At 37.4% G+C, this 14,354-nt stretch overlaps 1 pseudogene; it reads left to right on the top strand.

Moving 5' to 3' along the window:
* Positions 1 to 10,057: 10,057 nt before the first annotated feature.
* On the top strand, positions 10,058 to 10,978 carry LOC109703314 (olfactory receptor 4F15-like; annotated as a pseudogene).
* Positions 10,979 to 14,354: the final 3,376 nt, after the last annotated feature.

The following is a 14,354-nucleotide window of genomic DNA, read 5'->3' as shown; positions in this document are numbered from 1 at the left end:
CAGAGTTTTAAATTTTTAAGTGAATTATAAGTCACCTCAGAATTCTCTCATTTTACGGAGTCTCATTTCCTGGGTAATTAAATAGCTAGCCCAAGATCATAAAAGCAATACAGGAAGGTCCAAATCTGGAATCTAGGTTGACAGACCCCTGGTTCCTCACTGTCTTCTTCACTTTAGATCATGTGTCCTTCATTGATAATTCTGGTGTCCCCACTGGGCCATTTTTCACTGACTTGCATCATATATTGCTCACCTTGTATTTTGAGTGTCCGTCAAAGAGCAATATTTCAACAAATGTCCAATGTTCAAGATAATGTCCACCTAATCTTTATCAAAAATATATTCATTCCTATTTTGTGTTTCTTTTTTCTTTTTTTTGTGGTACTGGGGTTTGAACTCAGGGCTTCTTGCTTGGTAGGTAGGTGCTCTACCACTTGATCTATGCATTCAGTCCTTCTTTTAACTTTTATTAGCCTATAATAGTTGTACAGGAGTTACATTGTGATATTTACATATGTGCATACAATATGTCTTATTTGGATATTCACCCCTTCCATCATTCTCCCTCTCCCCACCTAGGCTGCTTCTTGCAACCATTTCAACAGGTTTCATTCTTCTAATTTCATATATGGACAGAAAATACATCCACCATATTCACCCTCATTCACCCTTTCCATAATGTCCACCTACTCCCAGTGGTACTCACTTCCTAAAAAGACCTATTTTACCTTCTTGTACTTCATTTTTTAAGTGTATATTGATGGTCCAAGGGGCTTTTGCCTTGGTACGTCAGGTCTGTATCTATCATGCTTTTATCTAATTAACCCCCTCCACTGTTACTTACTTACTCTCTATCACCATTCTCCTCTAATATTCAACAGCTTAGAGTACAGTACATTATGTTATATTTATATAGATGGATTGTGTCAATATTTTCATTCTCTAAGATTTTCTTTCCCTGTACCACTTCCTGTAGTCCCCTCAGACAGACTCACTAATATAGTTTTGTTCTCTCTCTCAGTATATATATGTATGTGTATATAAATAAATATATATATATGATCACAAATTTTTGTGTACATTTAGCTTATATGTCTAGCTTCCACATATGAAGGAAAATATGTGACCTTTGACTTTTTGAGCCTGGTTTACTGCACTTAACATGTTCTCCAGTTCCATTCATTTACCTGCAAAGAACATATTTTCATTCTTTTTTTGTGGCTGAATAAAACTTCATTGTGTATATATAACATATTTTCTTTATCCATTCATCAGTTGTGGGCATCTGGGCTATTTCAAAGTTTAGCTATTGTGAATAGCGCTGCAAAAAACATGCTTCTGCAAGTGGCTTTATGTTATCCTGTAGCACATTTCTTCAGATATATGTCCGGGAATGGTGTCACAGGATCAGGTGGCAGTTCTATTTTCAGTTTTTTGAGGAGTCTCCATAGTGCTTTCCCATAGTGATTGCAGCAATTTACGTTCCCACTAACAGTGCTCCTTTTCCCCACATCCTCAGCAGCATTTGCTGGTGTTTGTGCTATTGATGGTAACCACTCTGACTGGGTCAGGTGGAGTCTCAATGTTGTTTTGATTTGCATTTCCTTTGTGGCCAAAGGTGATGTTTCCTCCAGCCTTCATTGCTCTTGTTATTTTTGAGATAGTGTCCAGGCCGGCCTGGATCTCAATCCTCCCAATCTCAGATGACCACTCCCAGCTATTGGTTGAGATGGGATCTTGAGACCTTTTGGCCTGGGATGGCCTCAAACCTTCATCTCAGTCTCCCAAGTACTAAGATTACAGGCATGAGCCCTCAGTGCCTGGCTTCTTCTTCCATTATTTAATAATGCTTTTATTTTGGAATAATTTTTTGATTTACAGAAATACTTCAAAGTTGGTACAGAGGGTTCCCTTAAATCTTTTACCCAATTTCAGTTTCCCCTAATGTTACCATTTTACATCCCCATGATATATTTTCCAACATTACAGTTAACTAATATAGACTTTATTCAGGCTTCACCAGCTTTTCCACTGATACTTGTTTTCTTTTCCTGAATTCAAACCTCGAGACCAAATTCATTCTAGTGTCCTCTGGTTTCTGACAGTGTCTCTATCTACTCTAGTTTTTCATGGCTGTGATAGCTTTGAGGGGTATTAGTCAGTTACTTTGTAGAATGTCCCTGAATTTGAATTTGTCTGAAATTATTCCTTATTGTTAAATTTGGATCCTTGGTTTTGGGGAGGAATATCCAAGAGAAGATATGTCCATATCACCTCACTAGTCATATAAACGTGCTTAGTTATCTGATCTTTATAAAAGATAAGTGACTTCTCAGATACTGAATATGTTACCTGCCTTTTCCCCAAAGTTGCTGATGGACTTGATCACAGTTCAACATAATGTCTACATATTATCACTCAGACACTTCTGGAGGTACAATCAAAGGCTATTTCAACTCCATCCCACTCTGGGTGGGCTGTAGAGGCAAGCCATGTGTTTGACTCTTCCTGGTTCTCTTCTCTTGCTCCTTCTTTCACTCAGTTATTTTTGGCTTCCATCCAGATGGAATTTTGGCCTCTCTCTTTTCAGTTTCTGAGTCTCATGTCTTTAGAACTGGTGTTTGCATTCAAATCTTTGTCTATGGACTCTTAGTTTTCCCCAGAAGTTCTCACTGATGTGTCTTTGGCAGTGCAATCATCTTAACCAGTTTCTAGTGTCCCTGTTTTCACCCAGGTCCTTTGGCCTGATTCTACATGAGTGAGTATTTGAAAATATTGTATTGAGTCTTGGACCATAATTGTAAGCATAGTACCATGAATGAATTAATTACTGTTCTCTTAATTAATTAATTAATTAAGGATAATGGAAAGGAAAAATTTTCCCCATGATATGATTCCTAAGGCTAGAATTTACTCATTAATTTAGATCAGTCATTGCTGAATTGTATTACTTCCCAATGCCATCGAAGAGTGATTAATAAAATGATGATCAGTGGTTCAAATGACCATCCCTCATAATTCTTTGAAAGACATAATCACAGTCATTACAGATCTTTGGGGAGAATTTTTCAGGGTGTCATTACAGTTCTGCTTTTAGTACAGAGCTGTTGAAGTATTCACTATATGAGACAATGGCTTATGAACACATGACCCTCAAAACAGATGCTATCCACTGAGATGGAGCAGAGCCTAAAAACCCCTACTGTTCTAGTTGTTAACTTTTAGTAGCTGATTCATAAGGAGTTCTGGAGAAAGAACTTGGGGAAGGTGGAAGTTCAAGGGACTTGTGAAAGAGACTATTATCTAACCAGTGTGTAAGTATTCAACAATTTCAGCAACCAGTACTATGACACTGGAGTGTTTCCAGTGAATATTATTAGAAGTTGTGGGTTGAAGTTGGAAGAAGTTGTCCAACATGTACAATTATGCAAGTAATGGCCCTGAAAATCTTGGAGGTGATCTTGGCACTCAGACTGGCAAAAAGTGGTATGAACCCACCATAGTGTGCGATACAGTATTTTTAAATAAAAATATACTAGATATAACTTAACAAGATAAGCTACATGGAAAAAAGAATTAGAACAATATGTATAACAGTCTTTTATATGTACACTCATACAAAACAATATTACATGCTTCACAATATCACACATGGCATTAGGACATACTTTTTACAACACCAGAATGGTTGCCTTTGACAGAAAGGAATTAAAAATGGGGGATGAACACTAAAAGGAGTAAACAAAGACAGAGAGAGAGACCCTTTTTAAACCAATGCCATAATACCATGGATGGAGAATTCCCCTGAACATCACAAAGCAAAGATTAATTAATGTTTGAGATAATGGATACCCTCAGTTGGTTATTACACAATGTGTAAATGTACCCTGTAAAAGTATTTTAATCTACCATTTAAAAACACAGAAACAAGTCCTGTTACTTCTTCATGTTTTGAAATCAACACAGTATTATTTCTGCCTCCAAATGAAAGGCAAGGTAAAGTCCAATGAAATATTTCAACTAGATCCCTTCCTTAAAATCAACCAATACAGGTTAGGTTCCCATGACTGCAGGGCACTGTACAAGTGACTCTGAAAGACACACATTAGTTGGAAAAATCTTGCATCTTCATAATGCATATAATTATAAAATTCATATTATGGGACAGTTTTAAATTAATTTTTGAAATATGTGTTTTCCTCTTGTAGTTTCAGTGTAGAGAAAATATATTTATGAGAATGTTTAATACAATTTCTATGAATCTCTTGAAAAGCAACTATTATTAGATTACCTACAGAAAAATCTTCATTCAATGCGCTAGGATTCAAATTGGCAAAGAAATGGTAGACAGCAATTTTCTTAAAAATTCCATTGTTACTTACCCTCCTGTGACCCATTTATCAGCATTTCCCCTTGTTGCCTGGATCACCTGTATATATATTTTAGGAGACAATTTCCTTGGTGAACTGACTGGTTTTGCAGAACCAGGTCATTATAATAACTTTATTTAGTCACTTTTCTCTAGTGCAGATAATCAGCTAGTGCTTTCATTTGTAGAAACATATTTTATATGTCTGTGCACTTGAGGTAACAGCCTGTGACTAGTCACAGAGGAAGGATGGTGTGAAGTTCATTCATAACAGGAGGAAGACATAAAAACTTAAGAAGCTTCAGCAGCAATGCAGACTCAGGTGACTGTGGTTTTTGTACACATCAATTAAGCTTTGACCAGGGAGCAGGAAGAGACAAGTAGTCAGGGGGACGATGATTACAGAAGAAAAGTAAATATGAATTGTGGATCTAGAGAAGAAGAAACTTTAGTTTTTAACTAGGATTTGAGAAGGACTTAGAGATCCAAAGGTGCAGCTGAGGGTATATAGCAGTGTCCAGATTCCCACCCTGGCTTTGTCAGCACAGGACAAGGATGTAGTTTGTTAACTGTACACCGGGATCTGTAGAGAAATTTATTAGTGCTGAAAATGAAGGCAAATATGCTTACTGTGTTTCTAGCACATTTGTTGTCTACTTTTCCTAAGAAAGAACTAAGCTGTAAAGAGGAGAAAGTTCATTCTTGTGACAAGAACAGTTTTGAAAAGTAAAACTTCAATATGTGGAATCAAGATGGAGAGTGACTGAAAACTTGCTTGGAAGAAGTACATCCAAGGATCTAATTTATTCCAAATTAAAATAATTTCAGTGTCAGTTAAAATTGTATAATGGAAAAATGGAGAAAAAAGTAGAAAACTGAATGTTCAATGTTTAACAGCCAGCAGTTAATCTTCTGATTTCTGTTTACGTTATTAAACACTTAATACCATTTTTCCCGGTTACTACAAGGAGAGGTTTAGTGGTAAACTGGCAGCAACAGCAAAGATGACAGGATAGAAGACAGATCCTCTGAGGGAAAGCTAAAGGAACTGACATGATCAAAACTAGAGAGAACAGAGGAGTGATTTTTATTTGTTTTTACTGAGTTCGAGGATATTAAACTTTATCTGACAACTTCTTGAATCACAGAGGATGGATTTTGTGGACACTGGCTTTATTAGGAGGATGAAATATTTTCTTTCTACAAAGAAGAAACTTTGGATTATTATGATAATAAAAAGCAGGAAACCCAGGATATAAATATAAATGGATTTTCAAACCTTGTAAACTGACATGTCCTGATAGAAAAAGAAAAGTAAGTAACTGGGTCTGAACACATTCTAAGTTGTCCCCAGCTCAGTGATTTGATTAGGTGAGGACAATGGACATTGTTCCTTCTTTTATTTTAATTTTAATCTAATCTAAGGTGTTGCCCAATTCCACACAAATGAAGACCGGATACAGAAGCCCAAGCAGGCAGTGGTCCTAGGAGAGAGCAGGTTCTTCCCAGGAGCTGCAGGATACCTAACATGAAGCACTCAGCCCAGCACCTCCATCTGGAAGCCACTCAGAAGCAGACACTCATCACTCAAGAAGCCTAAAGACTCCATTCCAGGAGCTGAGTACATTTCTAGATGTTTGCTGTTTGTATTATTTTCTCTTTTTTTCTCTTGAACAGATGAAAAGTCAACAAATTTTGTGTTCAGCCCTATTTCTCCTTTTCTCAGTTCTGTCATTCCTGGGGACTGTCCTTCTCCTACCCAACTCTTCCTCTCCTAGCCTGTCTCCTTTGGAAACAGATCCAAACTCATCCTCCTTGGGTAGTGACTCAAGTTTAAAAGGGATCACATTTCTTCATCAGCAGAATTCTCATGTCTTCCACGCATAGGATCTCAGTTAAGGAAAGCCATCCAGTAACTTGTTTGTTTGTAATAACTTAATGAGATACCCTTCCCTTAGCAGTATCTGTAAGATTAGAGGCTGCAGTATGCTAACCTAAAAGAAGGCAGCTATAGAGTTGGATACCAATGGGAAATGCTTTGGGGGCACTAGTACCTCTAAAATTGCACATTTAAACAAACTTACATTCTCCTATCTCATCCTCTTTGTCATAACTTTTCACGTAACTGACCAATTTGGTGTTCTGCTGTGTTCAGAATCCACTCTCCCTTTTCTGTCTTTTCCTCATCTTTCCCATCCATTTGCTTTCTGATTTAAAAAATGTAATTTAGCCGGGGTCCAGCGGCTGACTTATTTAATCCTAGCTGCATAGGAGGCTGAGATCAGGGAGGATTGCAATTTGAGGCCAGCATAGGCAAATAGTTTGTGAAACCCCCATCTCCAAAATAACCAGAGATAATTGGACTGGAGGTGTGGCTAACGTGGCAAAATGCTTGTTTTGGAAACACAAAGCCCTGAGTTCAAACCCCAGTCCCACCAAAAAAAGTATTTAAATTTATCAAATGTCCACCTTCTCTCTTCTTAGGCTTTTCATGTAAAACTTACACAGAACCCCAATTTTGTTCTCTGAATGAATCAATAAATCTTCTTCTGTTTTTCTCTTCTCCCTATAAATTCTTGAACACTTAGGTTTACCATGATTTATTTTGCAATGGTGATGTCTTATTTTTTACTATCCTTATTTCAGTTTGGAGAAAGCATTATTTATGTTTCCCCCCTTCATATATTCTCACTGTTGTTTGTTCCTACTTTATGGAAGCTTATCTTTCCCTTAGTGATCAGAAGTCATTATTTTTGGGCTTTTTTGCCAATTTTGGAGGCATTTTAATTAGTGTACAGTTCATGATATGAAAGTTTGAACACAAATCATAAAACAGGTCATAAAACTCTTGAGATTGTTCTCATTCCCGTAGTTTCATTTTATGTGCATTTGATTTCCTGCTTCATCAATTTTTCTATATAATTGATTTCTATAATTTTTACCTTTATGTGATCCCCAGGGTTTAGCATATTTCTAAGTACCATATAAACACTACATAAATAGTTGAACAAATAAGTGAATAAGCCACAGAATCTTCCCAACATTGCTTCTGGGTTACTTTTCAGTCACCACAATGAATTATGGTGCATGAAACTTGCCCCTGAGTTTTATAAACAGATGTGGGGAGATAAAACCAATGCATATTTATTAGTCAAAACACCTAAAAATTTTCACAGTGTAATAGAAGCTATGTGTGTAATAATTCAGATCTAAGAAAAGACTTCCTAAAAGTGAAACTAGAACTGGATGTAAACAGAGTGTTTCAGGCCTCCAAGGTATTTGATGAATTACAGAATTTCTTCAAGTGTTCTTACCCCTTCTGGATAAGGAAGATGTCACACCAAAATTGCATTTTCTATACAGAATATGGATTCTACAAAAGTAAAAATTCTTTTCAACACTATATCCCAAACCTCTGGAGTGGTGTCTAGCATTCCTGGAATTCAGAATATTTATTGAATTATTAAACAAAAATCATTCATAGAATCACTAAGGATGTCTGGGTGTCTGGCATGACTACTTTTATAAAACATATTTTTTGATTGATTATCATTGATTCCCTATCATTGATGGGCATTCATTGTCCTCACTTAGTCCAACATGTCACTGGAGTCAAGGTATTTAGTCATATTACCAGGCAAAAGCCAGGATGTACCCTTTGTCCCTCATCCCTTAATGTCTCTTCCAATGTCCTGATGGCATATCTGAAATCCTCTCTGATGGATTTATTGCTTAATTGTAAGATTTTTTTCCTTTGCCTCCTAACCTATTGGTATAAGGGCCATCAAAGATACCCCTTTTCTAATCCTCAGGTCTGTGAATATTACTTCACATGGCAAAGGAAGCTTTGTGGATAGGATTGATTTAAGAATCTTGGATTTTGAGACTATCATGGGTCTGCCCAGAGTAATTACAAGGATCATTATAGGAGGAAGACAGATGAGTCAGAGTGAGGGGAGGTGTGAAGACAGAAGTAGACTTTGGAACCATGCACTTTAAATAGGGATAAGGGGCTCATGAGCCAAGAAATACAGGCAGCCTCTGGCAGCTGGAGAATACAAGGAAACAGATCCTCAGCTAAAACTTCCAAAGGAAGGAAGCTCTGTTGACACTTGACTTTAGCCCTAAAAACTCCCATCAGCTTTCTTGCCATTAGAGCTATAAGATGTGTGTGTTCTACTGAATGTGTGATAACTTATTACAGCAGCAGTTGGGAACTAGTACAAAAGCTATTTATCATAAAGAACTTTAAATGGGAATTCAGAGTTTTGGGTCTCAGTATAAAATTTCCCAATAATGTCCTTTGTGAAACTGAGCAGGTCACTGCTCGTATAAATTATTTCACTGGTAAAATGTAAAATTTGGACTAAGTCAGAACACCACAATGACAGTAAGTATCAATTATAAAATAACATCATTCTTCCATCTTGAAGCATATTAGACACCCTTTATTGGCATTTTTAAGTTAATAATTGAGTCCCAACCAGGTGCCTGTTGCTCACACCTATAATCCTAAACTGAGATTGGGAGGATCATGGTTCAAGGCCAGCCTGTGCAAAAATGTTTGCAAGACCCTATCTCAACCAAAAGCTGGGCATGGTGGTATGCACCAGTCATCTCAGCTATGTGGGAGGCTGAGAGCAGAAGGGTCACACTCCAAGTCAGTCCCTGCAAAAAGTTACAGGTGGCGTGCACCTGTCATCCCAGCTACTGTGGGAAGCATTAATAGGAGAATCACAATCAGGTCCACCCAAGTAAAAGACAAGATCTATCTCAAAAATAACAGGAGAAAAAGGGCTTGCAGGTATGTCTCAAATGGTAGAGCACCTGCCTAGTAAGCATGAAGCCCTAAGTTCAAACCCCCAAAACACCAAAAAATTAAATAAATAAATTGAGACCCCATTTTTGTTTTGGGTTTTTGAGACAGAATCTTGAGATGTAGCACAGACTGTACTCAGACTCATGATCCTCCTGCTTCATTTGGTTCCACCCATGTGGATCAGATCTGATTCTTACACCCAAGAAGCTTGCTTTGTTTTTTTTGTTTGGCTGGCTGGTTTGTTTTGCATCACTAGGGGTTAAACCCAGAGCCTAACACAGGCTGAGAAAATGCTCTTCCACTGATCTACATCTCCAGTCAAGAAGGTATATTTTAAGTAGAGAGATGGACATTTATATGATCACAAAAGGCAAAGTGAGATACATCCTAACCAGGCACTGAATGTGTGGGAATTCAGCAGATTGGAAAGGCTTCACAAAGGAGGGAGCATTCATTGGGGCTTTGGAAAGTTGAATTTTGTGCATTAGAGAACAGAATGAGAGAAATTTTGACAGTTGAAGGAAGAAGGGAAACTTTGGGAATGTAATTGAGCAGATTCTTTGAAAGCTGTATGTAGTACATGAGTAATTGCTAGGTGGCTCATATGACTGACTGAGATAATATCCATCTAGGGCTGAGGGTGTGGCTCAAGTGGTAGAATGCTTACCTAGCAAGCACAAGGCCCTGAGTTCAAACCCTAGTAGCAACAAAACAAACAAATGAAAAAAAAAGAGATAACATCCATTCATAAGAAATCACAGTTGGAAGAATTTAAAGATGACCTTATATACTAATTCTCAGCTAGGTAATTCTTTCTTGTTTTTTTCTTCCCTTAGGAAACATGAATGCTGATTCTGGTGTCTGAAGCAATGGGTAGACTGAATCACTCGGTAGTGTCAGAGTTTGTGCTCCTGGGACTCACAGACTCATGGGAGAAGCAGTCTCTACTTTTCACCTTCTCCTTGTTGTTCTACTTTGCAAGCATGACAGGCAAACTTGCCATTGTGCTCACTGTAACCTTGGATGCTCATCTGCACTCCTTCATGTATTTCCTCCTAGCTAAACTTTCAGTCATTGATATGGGATTTTGTTCAATTACAACCCCTAAGATGATTTGTAATATTTTTAAGAAACACAAAACCATTTCCTTTAAGGGATGTATGACCCAGATCTTCTTTAGCCATGCAGTGGGGATCACTGAGATGGTGTGGCTCATGACCATGGCCTTTGACAGGTATGTGGCCATATGTAAGCCTCTCCACTACCTGACCATCATGAGCCCAGACTGTGTCTGTGCTTTTTAGTAACTTCCTGCATCATCAGCCTTATCCACTCACTGGTCCAATTAGCATTTGTGGTAGATTTACCTTTCTGTGGCCCTAATGTGTTTGACAGCTTTTATTGTGACCTTCTCTGACTCCTCAGACTTGCCTGTACAAACACTCAAGAACTTGAGTTCATGGTTACTGTCAATAGTGGATTCATTTCTGTGGGCTCCTTTGTCTTACTGGTCATTTCCTACATTTTCATTCTGTTGACTGTTCAGAAACACTCTTCTGGAGGTTCCTTGAAGGCCTTTTCTACTCTGTCAGCTCATGTCACTGTGGTTATATGATGTTTTTCTACACCTGGTCTTCTCCCACATCACATCTGGATAAATATCTTGCTATTTTTGATGCATTCATCACTCCTTTTTTGAATGCAGTCATCTACACATTTAGGAAAAAGCCATGAAATTGGCAATGAGAAGACTGTGTAGTCGTCTTGTGTTCTATAGAAAGATTTCATAAATGGTTTGGCAATGAAGACATGGAACTGTAGAGTCTCCTTCATACTGGTTGCAGAAAAGATACTGTGCAATTTCAGAGACTTATGCCATGTTATAGGCCCAGAAATGTACTGTCTACTGAATTATAGTAGCTATTTCACCATTAAACTAGAAGTGCTATTATTATTTGACACTGTGTACATCAAAGTGTTAAAAAAATTAAATCATATGGCCTCATAACCCACCATGTTCATAGCTCATGCTCCAGTGGAGGATCATATAATTGATCCAATAATGACATTTTATCTTTCTGTATATTGGACAGATCTTTCTCTTGAGAGACACAATGCCATCACATAGTCCTTACCATGTTTGCTATAATTATCCTTTGCCTCATTCTCTACAAATTTGCCTCCTTATCAAGAACTAGTCCTCTCACAATCTGGGAAATTGTAATCCTATATGTAGAATGTTAGAACTCAAAGTTAGAGTGAATCACCAACACCATTTGTTCTAATCTCAAGTTATGCATGCAAAAATCAAAAATTGTAGGAGCGGAGAGATTCCCAGATGGCAGCTAGAGGAAGGAAGCAGCTCCAAGTGTGCCTCCTAAAATAAAATCTTGAAGACATGCTGGATATACACCTTAAAGACAAAACCACTGAGAAGAAGCAAAATGTTGACCCCTCCACACCTCCAGCCTGTGCAGAGCACCTCCACTGCACTTTAAAAGGAGAAACCAGGAGGGCCCCCAGGCCGCCACCAGACATCTGCACCCAGATGCCTTGGGAAGATGTGGACCAAAAGTGCTATTATTACAAACCAGAAAATACTTAATTGCACACAGTATAGGGGCAATAACAACACCAAGTGCAAAGATGGTAAGAGAGAAAAAACAGGGAAACCAGTTTCCCCACAGTAAAAAATTAGTACAGGATCCAGAGAGAAATGAAGAAAACAGATACTCAGATCCAGACTCCAACAAAATGAAGATAAACTATGCCAAAGAACCCAATGAAGCCCACAAGAATAATTTAAAAGAAGACATACTACAGGTGCTCAATGAGAATTTTATAGAGATGATACTGGATATGGTCAACCAAAATGTACAGGAGACACTCAAGAAATTCCAAGGGAACAAAAACAGAGAATTTGAAAAAGCAAAAGAAGAAATAAAGGAAACCATAGAAGCACTGTATAAACACCAAAGTGAAACAAAGAACATGATTAATAAAGAGATAAATGAACTCAGGTCAAAAATAGGCAACATTAAACAGAAAACAACCCAGAGTATGGAAAACCTAAGAAAAAAGAATGAAACAGAATTGCAAAACAAAACGGAAGGCCAATCCAGCAGAATAGAACAAACAGAAGACAGAATCTCAGAATGGTAATTACAGGAAAAACTGAAAAACTATTAATTAAACAACTCAATACATGTGAAAAGAAAATGCAGGTGCTCACCAACTACATCAAAAGACCAAATCTGAGAATCATGGGCATTGAAGAAGGAGAAGAGGTGCAAACAAAGGGAATGCATAATATATTCAACAAAATAATAACAGAAAATTTCCCAAATCTAGAGAAAGATATTCCCATACAGATGCAAGAGACCTCCAGAACAACAAACAGACCAGATCAAAATAGAACTACCCCACGACATATCATCATTAAAACAACAAGTTCAGAAACTAGGGAAAGAATATTGAAGGCTGTAAGAGAGCAAAACCAAATAACATACAAAGGAATACCCATCAAAATCACAGCAGACTTCTCAACAGAAACATTAAAAGCAAGAAGAGCTTGGGGCGAGATCTTCTGGGCACTGGATGAAAATAACTTCAACCCCAGGATACTCTACCCAGCAAAACAATCATTCAAAATAAATGGAGCAGTAAAAGTCTTCCATGATAAGCAGAAACTAAAAAAATATATGACCACAAAGCTACCAAACAAAAGATTCTTCAAGGGATTCTGCACACAGAAAGTGAAACCTAACATAACCATGAAAGGACAGGCAATACCAAACTACAGGAAAAGAAAAAGCAAAAAAGTAGACAGTAACCTCAACTGAGGTACACACAATTAAACCTTCAAACAACTACACACAATCAAACCTTCAAACAACTAAGACAACTAAGTGACAGGAATCACCACATTCCTATCAGTACTAACACTTAACGTTAATGGACTTAAATCACCCATCAAAAGGCACCATTTGACGAGATAGATTAAAAAGGAAGATCCAACAATTTGTTGCTTACAGGAGACCCATCTCACCGACAGAAATAAGCATAGGCTTAGGATGAAAGGCTGGAAGAAGATTTACCAAGCCAATTGTCCCTGAAAACAGCAGGAGCAGCAATACTTATCTCTGACAAAGTAGACTTCAAACCTACATTGATCAAACGAGATAAAAAGAAGGACATTCCATACTAATAAAAGGGGAAACGGACCAAAAGGAAATAATAATTATCAACCTATATGCACCCAATGTCAATGCACCCAATTTCATCAAACATACCCTGAAAGACCTAAAAGCATATATTAATGCCAACACAGTGGTTGTAAGAGACTTTAACACCCCATTATCATCAATAGATAGGTCATCCAAGCAAAAAATGAATAAAGAAATTCAAGATCTAAAATACACAATAAATCAAATGGACCTAGTTGATGTCTACAGAACATTTCATCCAACTTCTGCACAATATACATTCTTCTCAGCAGCCCATGGAACCTTCTCCAAAATAGATCATATCTTAGGGCACAAAGCAAGACACAGTAAATATAAGAAAATGGAAATTATACCATGGATACCATCTGATCACAATGCAGTAAAAGTAGAACTCAACAACAAAAGTAAAGACAAAAAACATGCAAACAGCTGGAAACCAAATAACTCATTACTTAATGAACAATGGGGCATTGATGAAATAAAAGAGGAAATTTAAAAGTTCCTGGAAGTCAATGAAAATGAAAACACAACCTACCGGAACCTATGGGACACAGCAAAGGCAGTCCTGAGAGGAAAGTTTACAGCCACGAGTGTATATTTTAAAAAGACTGAAAGATCCCAAATCAATGACCTAATGATACATCTCAAACTCCTAGAAAAACAAGGACAAGCAAATCCCAAAACAAATAGAAGCAGAGAAATAATAAAAATAAGAGCTGAAATCAACGAAATAGAAACAAAAAAAACCATACAAAGAATTAATGAAACAAAAGTTGGTTATTTGAAAAAATAAACAAGATCGACAGACCCCTGGCAAACCTGACTAAAATGAGGAGAGAAAAAACCCAAATTAGTAGAATCAGGAATGCAAAAAGGGAGATAACAAGAAAGACCATGGAAGTACAGGAAAACATCAGAAACTACTTTGAGAACCTATATT

This window comes from Castor canadensis, chromosome 2 (assembly GCF_047511655.1).
Source record: "Castor canadensis chromosome 2, mCasCan1.hap1v2, whole genome shotgun sequence".
In the NCBI taxonomy this organism is placed as follows: domain Eukaryota; kingdom Metazoa; phylum Chordata; class Mammalia; order Rodentia; family Castoridae; genus Castor; species Castor canadensis.
This window is presented reverse-complemented; position numbering and strand designations above follow the sequence as displayed.